The 10000-nt window shown below is 40.8% G+C and overlaps 1 protein-coding gene across 1 annotated transcript in view; it reads left to right on the top strand.

Moving 5' to 3' along the window:
• gpd2 (glycerol-3-phosphate dehydrogenase 2 (mitochondrial)) overlaps window positions 1-10000 on the top strand; it is a 54997-nt gene that overhangs the window by 43665 nt on the left and 1332 nt on the right. The gene's annotated exons all lie outside the window — the stretch shown is intronic.

Genomic DNA, 10000 nt, shown 5'->3' with positions numbered 1-10000 from the left:
AAAAAAAATATTTTTAGAAAAAATTATTTTTTCTAAAATAATTTTTTTGTTCTTTTTTTTTTTTTTTTTTTTTTTTTTTTTTTTTTTTTAAATAAAGGCAAATTTACAAACAACAATAATTTATTTTAAATCAGAAACAAATTTAATGACATTTTAAAAACAGAAAATGTTTGACATTTTTTACCACACAAACATTATTTAATTCTTTTCTGTCTTTATTGTTGCTATTTTTTTTTTCTTAAATTTGTAGAATAATGTAAACAAACGAATAAAATATATAGAAAAATATAAGTTAATACAATCTAAGTTACTCAGAAGGTCCTGAAAACAATGGAAAGTTTTGGTTCCGATTCAAAATATTCCAAAGCACTGACACTGGAGACTCCTTCCATCCATGTTTCCATAGAAACCATAACGTGTACGATTTTATAAACACTGATTTGTCTGGGCTGATTTTATAGAGAAACATTTGAGACTTTCTGACCAATCACAATCCAGAATCTGACACCACTGACATGGTGACACTTCCCTTTTCGAACATCTCATTCCACCTTAAGAAGCTCCATAAGCTCCATAAGAAGCTCCACTCTTCTTTGAAGATGTTCCACCAGATTTTGTGGAGATTTGTGGAGGTTAGTTCAGCTGCAAGGGTGTTAGTAAAGTCATCTACTCATGTAGGTGAGGTGAGGAGACCTGGGGGGGATCTTGCACCAAATCCAACCCATGTAAAGTAGATCTTCATGGAGCTGACTTTGTGCACAGGGGTACCTGCTGGAACAGGTTTGGTGAAGACCCACATATACCTGAAACAGTCAGGTGTCCCAATACTTTGGCCCTATAGTGTATGTAAATATATACTCTGTAATAGAATAATGTCACCCAGGTGAGCCGAGGTGATGGAAGACACGGATACACGAAGGTTGAGGAAAAGCGAGGAACCACGAAGCTCGCTTTGTGTTTATCGTGTTGCCATGGCAACGCGCACCCATGTTCTTTCATGGGTGTAATTAGAGCGCTTATAAATAGGCTGAGATACAGGATGTAGCAGTACATAAAAAAAAACACCAAACAAAACAGTGGTGGTCTTCTCACACTCAGAGCTCAGCATCCAGAATTACGCTCAGGTCTGCAGTTACTTTCTTCAAAAATATAAAAAATGTAAGAAGGTTTTTAACATCAGAACATCAATCAAACCTTCAAATCAATTCATTTTTATTTGTAGTTTTTTTTTTTTTTAACAATAAACAACTTCAACTTTGTTTAAACAGTAAGTTTATCTCTAATCAGTGAGCCACTGGAGACTGTGGTGAGGGAAAACTCCCTGAGAAACCTTGAGAGGAACCAGACTCAATAGCGAACCTCATCCTCATCACTGAATGTCTGTTCATTACATTCCATCATTGTTGAGGTGCAGTGTTCAGAGCTTAGATGCAGAACTGTGGTCCTGAGCACATTGCAGAAGATTTGATATGAATTCCAGTTCAAATCCTTCCTCAAAGTTCTTGAGTTGGTCAGTAACTTCATGGATCTTTAGGCTGTTGATGTAGAACCATCGCCACCCAGAGTGACCTCCAGTTAAAGAGAACTCCATCCAGAGGTACGAGGTAGGATGAATCTGAAAAGAAGAAAGGGACACTGGTCACTGATACCTCAGGGGAGCGAGAGAAAGAGAGAGAGAGAGAGAGAGAGAGAAGAAGAGAAAGAGTGAGAGAGAGAGAGAGAGAGAGAGAGAGAGAGAGAGAGAGAGAGAGAGAGATAAGGAGAAAGAGAGTAAGAGAAAGAGTGAGAGAGAGACAGAAAGAGAGAGAGAGAAAGAGAGAGAGAGAGATAAAGAGAGAGAGAGAGAGTAGATGAGCAGCAGGAAGAGAGAAATTAAGCACAATAAAAAAAACTTCAATACATTACAATACATCACTGTGTGTGTGTGTGTGTGTGTGTGTGTGTGTGTGTGTGTGTGTGTGTGTGTGTGTGTGTGTGTGTGTGTGTAATTGGTCTTCAGGGGGAAGGTGAGCAGGTTAATGAGGACGTTAGCGTAAGCGTTAGCGGTAAAGACACGTCTGGGTCTCGACTTCCTTCCGGGAATTGTTTGTTCCTTGATGTTCCTCGTTCCTCGTCCTAAAAAACCTTCTGCTTTTACCTTCTCCACTTCCTAATGACCAGAACCAGAACCCTGACTACACTGTGTGTGCAAAAGTATTGGGACACTTGCCTTTTCCAGCCTGATGTGGTTCTCCCGATAGTAGATAGGCGATAGTAGAGGACGTCTCTGGAGATGCTGTAGCATGAAATTGACATGAGAAAACTAGGAGACCCGAACCTGTTCCAGCATGATGACGACCCTGTGCACAAAGCCCGAACCATGAAGCTCCATATGGTTGGATTTGGTGGAAGATCTCCTGCTAAAAAACTCTTGAGCATATTTAGGATGATTTTTTTCATGCTGTCTGCACCCCAGGCCTCCTCACCTACTAACACTCTTAGGAGTGAATGAATCTCACACAAAATCTAGTGGAAGATCTTCCCAGAAGAGTCGAGATTATTCTGACAGCAAATAGGGATTAAATGTGAAATGAGATGTTCAATAAAACACCAATCTTATGATCAGGTTTTCGACAAACTGTAGTCTTGAAAGAAACACTTTCCTTTTTCATCAGTGCTCCAGGGGGAAAATATTCCCAGACCTACAGCCTTTCATACCTCTCAATCCACCTCATCTCTCTCTCCCTCTCTCTCTCGATCTTCTCCCATAGGCTGGGATTCTACCTTCATTTTGGTGAAAGAGCAAAACTTTATTACCCAGGGTCTGATTAACAGCGTAATTGGTTGGACTCAGACCTGCAGAGCCGCTCATATCCAGGGAATGCTGGCATTAGCATGGTTTAATTGGGTATTTTTTTTCTTTTTTTGAGAGAGAGAGAGAGAGAGAGAGAGAGAGAGAGAGAGAGAGAGAGAGAGGTATTTGGAGATGATAGAGAAGAGCCTGAGATGGAGATGGAGAACGAGTATTAAGTCGTTATGAATTACTGTTAATCAGACATAGGAACGGGGTTCTTCATCCACCTTTGGCAGTTCAGAACATGGTTTCTTTGTAATGTGAAGAAAATGCTTTTAACTGAAAAAAAAAAAAAAATCAAAGCCAATTAAGAGCACAGAAGTATTTATAGCTGCTGTAGAGTAAGTGAGAACAGGAGGAACCTCAACATCAGATCAATTACAATTAGCATATTATTCATCAATACATCAATAATAACCAAATGAAACAGATAGACTGTGAATAAACCTGGTCTGAGTGTAGGCTGCTTTATAAAAAAGGGCAGTAGAAATGATTTTTTTGGGGGGAAAATATATTCTGAGAAGAAAAAAACCCAAAACGATTTCTCATTTTCATTCGTTTTTCGTCTGTCAGAGAGTTTTTTCTTCTTCCACGTCTCCACCCTCCAGCCCAATTTAGTGCTTATTTACGATGATTAACCCCCGGGTGATGTGAATGTGTGTCTTTATGTTTGTGCTTCTTCCAGATTTTTCTCTTCGGTCCATTATGGAGGCCATTAATGAGCATCTCAATCACTGCTTTCAGGAGAAAAGCAGGAGAAAACATCATCCAGAAGCTCTTTGATCCTCGAATGCATAAACAAGCGCTTGCTAATAGATCTCTCGTTTATTAATAACCGCCGCGCTCGAAACAGCAGCTTTACTGACCTAGAGAAGGTCCAAGACTGTGTGTGTGTGTGTGTGTGTGTGTGTGTGTGTGTGTGTGTGTGTGTGTGTGTGTGTGTGTGTGTGTGTGTGCGTACTTCCGAGTTGTGTATAGAACGGCAAAATCTTCATCATCTTAATCAAAATCATCATCTCCATTATCATCGTCACCATCAACAACCTTATCTTTACTACCTTCACCATCATCATCATCATCATCACCACCATCATCCATCATCATCACCATCATCCATCATCATTATCACCATTTTCTTCTTTATCCGCTTTACCATCATTATCACATCATCACTATCATCACTGTCATCTTCTTCATCATCTTCTTCATCATCATCATCATCATCATCATCATCAAAAGTACAAATTAAAAATGTACTTAAGTACAATGACAGAGTAAAAACACTTCCTCTGTCTAATGAACTACAGAGTGTGAGTGGAGAATGATGGAGAATTGTGGAGAATGATGATGATGATGATAATGGAGAATGATGGAGAATGATGGAGAATGATGAAGAATGATGGAGAATGATGATGATGATGGAGAATGATGGAGAATGATGATGATGATGGAGAATGATGGAGAATGATGAAGTATGGAGAATGATGGAGAATGATGAAGAATTATGGAGAATGATGGAGAATGATGGAGAATGATGAAGAATGATGGAGAATGATGGAGAATGATGGAGAATGATGATGATGATGATGATGATGGAGAATGATGGAGAATGATGAAGAATGATGGAGAATGATGGAGAATGATGGAGAATGATAGAGAATGATGGAGAATGATGAAGAATGATGGAGAATGATGATGATGATGATGATGATGATGATGATGATGATGATGATGATGGAGAATGATGGAGAATGATGGAGAATGATGATGATGATGATGATGATAGAGAATGATGAAGAATGATGGCGAATGATGATGAATGATGGAGAATGATGGAGAATGATGATGATGATGATGATGGAGAATGATGGAGAATGATGGAGAATTATGGAGATTGATGATGATGATGATGATAGAGAATGATGGAGAATGATGGCGAATGATGATGAATGATGGAGAATGATGATGATGATGATGATGATGATGGTGAATGATGAAGAATGATGGCGAATGATGAAGAATGATGGAGAATGATGGAGAATGATGATGATGATGGAGAATGATGGAGAATGATGGAGAATTATGGAGATTGATGATGATGATGATGATGATGATGATGATGATGATGATGATGATGGAGAATGATGAAGAATGATGGAGAATGATAAATAATGAAGAATGCTGGAGAATGATGATGATGATGATGATGATGATGATGATGATGATGATGATGATGATGGAGAATGATGAAGAATGATGAAGAATGATGGAGAATGATGAATGATGAAGAATGCTGGAGAATGATGATGATGATGATGATGATGATGATGGAGAATGATGAAGAATGATGGAGAATGATGATGATGATGATGATGATGATGATGATGATGATGGAGAATGATGAAGAATGATGGAGAATGATGGAGAATAATGGAGACTTCATGAGGAACTCACAAGATTTAAAGTATATGCGAACATGAAATTTCTTAATATGAGGCTGTGAGGAATTTATTTTGGGGTGGTGGAGATTTGGAGGAAAGGCTGTGATGTGATTCTGCCCCCTGTAGGCTCGTTTAGGAAATGCCGGAGGTACCTAAGTACAAAGTCACTTATGTTCAGTTCTCTCCTCTTATTAGTCAAAAATGTATTGACTAGTTTTTGTTGCTGTTTTTTTTGTACTTTTTTATAATTTTTCATTAGTAATTTTTTATCTATCATCACATCTATGGTAACAGCTCATTCGCAGAGACTCGGTACTGTTTGAAAAACCACTGGCATGGTGACGCTTTCCGTGTCGAGATGTTCGAGGAAGTAGTCTCCATCGCCGGAGTCAAAAGTACAGAAGAAAACGAGTTCCTTTCTTCTTATTGACTTCAAAAGAGTGGGACAAAAAGAAGGTTTGACTGGTTATAGCTACTGGAATATAACTGATTACAGGATACATAGCATTAAATGTAACTCTAAACGGATAAAAAGTACACATTTCTTAGTGAACACCTCATTGTGGTTGTAATCCCTACTGAATGTCGGATTTCATCTTTCAGATTTTTCACATTTCTATATTTTCTGTGTGTGTGTGTGTGTGTGTGTGTGTGTGTGTGTGTGTGTGTGTGTGTGTGTGTGTGTGTGTGTGTGTGTGTGAAAGTCCCTATAAACAGTGGTCTCTCTGTATTTTTGGCTTGAGAACTCTCTGCCCTCAGACCCACAGAACATTACACACAACCCCAATAACAGCAGCACAGCATGTGCTTCCCCCTTTCACCCCCATTTAGCCACCCCAGGCTCCGTTGGGCCTTCATAGTGCGTTCATAAGCACTGCGTAGCATTTATTTGGATGAAGAAGGAGATTTGATAAGAAAGAGAGATTAATCATTACATTATATGTGACTCTTTTTTTTTAATGGATTCCTCATTAAGGTTATGAAGCTTTATGAAGCCTGTGTCCTTGTAAAAAGGTGCTTCATACTCGTTACATAGTGAAATTCTTTCCTCACATATCTCGGCGATGTTAGGAGGTTGGGGTCAGCCATGAAACAGTGCCCCCTGGAGCACAGAGGGTTAAGTGCCCAAGAGTGGCAACTTGGCCACACTGGGTCTTGAACCACCAACCTTCCGATTAGTAACCCAGAGCCACGAATCGTGTGCTTTTTCTTTCTTTTCCTAATAATTTCATTGTGTTTAGGATACATTACACAGCACCGACCACAATATTTATAACACATTTATGAAGTGGATTTAATAGCTGTTGTTTTTTTTGTTTTTTTTCACAATGGCTGACAGAGGAGGAGAAATCGATTTTGTCTCAGATACACTTACAAGGACATTTTTCAAGATGGACATCATGATGAAAGGTCGTCCCCAAACGGTTCAAAACAGTTGCTAAGCTCTTTTAATGAAACGTTTGCATTTTCTTTCCTGTAGAATTCGCACAAAAACACACAATTTACCTCAATTTCAAATCCCCAGGAAAACCGTAATGCACGGAAAAAATGCACTGAAAACCCCGGGAGTCATTTTATGAGGTTAATATCGAAGCTTCTGCTAGAGATGAAGTATGCAGGTGGTGCAGCTGTGGCTCCAGTGAAAGGAGACCGCACGACCCCCTACTAATAAAACTTAGACAGGAAGTAGAATATAGTTTGATGTCATCCAGACCTTTTTGTGACTGAATTTGCTGTAAATAAAACAAACACTAGCATGCTAATAGTAATTAATCCATGACGCTAATCCTTCAGTGAAACATGAACGTGTAAAGCGAATCCGAATACCTTACGGAATCCTGACTGCAGCTACGACATATGATACGTGAACATTACTCGGATGGTTGGTATGTTTGGTGTATATGTGCGATCGTGTCGGTTAATTAACGCGTTAACGCGCTCGCACCGTGGCCGCGTCCCTGATGATGACCCTGCATGGACTCGACCCTTATGAGACCTCTCTAAACGTCTGCACAGGAGAGATTAATGAATTAGAAATTAAAATGAAGTCCTGCGGGAGGCCAGTGCTCCTCTCTGCATAAACTCAGCCACCACCACCACCACCACTGCCATTCTCCTGAACCCCTCCCCCGCTTTTACTTCAGCCTGAGCAGACGGATGGGACTATGGAGCCAGCGGAATAATCACAACTGCTCCAGATGTGCGCCATTGTGGCCGTGGCCGAGGTGACCAAATGACTCTTTCGTCGCATTGTCGCACCGGGGAACCTCTTTGACTGGCCTCGGGTGTGCTGATAAGATTGAGTATTAGCCGGGGAGCAGTGGCTTTGTCGCATCACAATAAACGACTGTCAATCAAAGCGTCTCGTCGGGGGAAACCTCCTGACCCGATTCTTTTCCAAGGCCCGGGTCCAGTTCTGCTTCCTGTTCAAACCTGTAGAGACGCAGAGGTTGTAGGCACTTAATGAAGATATCACGAGTGTGTGTATATAATATTGTCTTTAGCTTCACTCAGAAAAGCTCAATGGAGGCTTTTTTCAGTCTTCCTGTGTTTCAGCCATTTTGAAATGATGCCACTTGTTGAAATCACAGAGTTTGAGCATGTGGATTTTTTCTTGACGCCAATCACAAATCCACAACTGGGTATCCAACTTTGGGCAACCAATTTAACTGCATAATGCGAGCAGCCATTTTGCTTTAGCCAATTGCTGAAACCAAAGATGTAGAAAGTATACAGCTATTTTATTTTGACTTCGCTTGGAGTTGACAACATTTTGCAATCAGCCATTTTGATTAGATTTCACTTTCTGAATTTAGAGATGATGAAGACAATCTGAGCAGCCATTTTTGATTTTGAACTCACTTGGAGCTGACAACATTGTGGGATCAGACATTTTGATTTGATGTCAAATGTTGAACTCAGAATTTATTACTATTGTTGTTTAACTTGAAAAACTTTGTGATGGGAATACACGAATAAAGAGGAAAGATCCTTCCAGAACAAAGCTGTATGTGCGATTGTTGAACTTCTAAATGAAGCCATTTGTTTCGACGTGACTTGCTGAACTTTGTGTTGAAGACATGATGTGCGCAGCCATTTTGTTTTGACGTCACTTGGAGTTGACAACATTTTGGGTTTAGCCATTTTGATTTAGCCTCACTGGCTGAACTTGGTATTGAAGACACGATGTAAACAGCCTTTTAGTTTCTACTTCACTCTTTGAACCCTGTGTTAAAGACATGATGGAAGAAGGCATTTTGTTTTGCTGAACTCTGAGCCGATGAGAAGGTCCCGAGGATCTACAGTTGTGAGTTTTCGTGAGTCAGCTGTCAGGAATTACTCTCTGGAATACAGCATAAAGTATAAAAGGAGATTTTTGTATCCTGAGCGAAAGGCCTGTTCAGAGCGTCGACCGGCCCTCACCCTCAAACCTCACGCCACACACTGAATGCGCAGACTTGCGTGGGAAAGCTGTAAAATTCTCCCCACACACACACATCATTCTCACCCCATAGCTCAGCACAAAACCAGCCCTCACCCCAACCACCACCCCGGCCGAGTCCTGTGTGAAATAGACACTTTGATTGCAGTTCTCTCTCTCTCTCTCTCTCTCTCTCTCTCTCTCTCTCTCTCTCTCTCTCTCTCTCTCTCTCTCTCTTTCTCTCTCTCGCAAATATTTTCCACAGCGTTTCTCCGTGTCTCAGCACAAAGCCGCCATTGTAAACAGTGAATGCACCTCGTTCAGATCGGACGCAGTGGGCCGGCCTAACAGCGTACAAACACACGAACCGACGATGACACGCTGACACTTCCGCTCTTTTTTTTTTCTTGTCTCATCAGATATTCCTGATTCAGGAGATCAACCCTCTCATGCCATCGAGCGGAGCTCAGCACAGGGACACTGCCATGCTGGAACACGTTTGACTTTACTAGTTCAAGTGAAGGGAAATGATCATGCTGCAACATCCAAGAATCACATATGGGTAGAAAAGCCATTTCGTAGCCACGCCCCTTTACACCCACTACAATTGTGGGGGTGGAGCTTAGTGTAAATTGTTTTGGAATGGAGGCGGGGCTTTGTGTTATCTGAGACACTCTTACAATTTTATTGCTATTCCTCTCTTTTTTTACTTGATCCTCTGTTGCCTTTTTGTTTTTCTCTTTTCTTACACACGTCTGCTTTTTTTGCTCTACAACTTTTCAGGTTTATTTTAAAATGATTTCTATTGTATTTTGTTTGCTTTATTACTGTGTTCACTAACAAGAGAAAACTGGCCTCGTCTCCACGTTTCTCCTCAGAGAGGCCGAGAGGAGCAGGTGAGCGCTTCAGGACAGAGCTGCCATTTTTATGTTTCAGCTGGAAAGAGAGAAAGAGAGAGAGAGAGAGAGAGAGAGAGAGAGAGAGAGAGAGAGAGAGAGAGAGAGAGAGAGAGAGAGAGAGAGATGGAGTGGTGAAAGATCAAGAAGGGAGAGAGAGAGAGAGAGAGAGACACAGAGAGGAATGTGGAGAGAAAGAAAAGGTTATAGAAAGAAAGAGACAGAAAGAGAGAGGGGGAGGGAAGAGAGCTAGAGAGAGAGAGAGAGAGAGAGAGAGAGAGAGAGAGAGAGAGAGAGAGAGAGAGAGAGAGAGATGGTGGAGGATGAAAAGCTGCTGTGGTGTGTTATGAAAGGTTAATTGGGACGAGTGTTCAGGGGGACAAAGATGGACACTGACCAGGATGTTGCT

This window comes from Silurus aristotelis (genome assembly GCF_946808225.1).
Source record: "Silurus aristotelis genome assembly, chromosome: 2".
NCBI lineage: Eukaryota > Metazoa > Chordata > Actinopteri > Siluriformes > Siluridae > Silurus > Silurus aristotelis.
The sequence above is the reverse complement of the archived record's forward strand: the minus strand, read 5'-3'. Positions and strand labels throughout refer to the sequence as shown.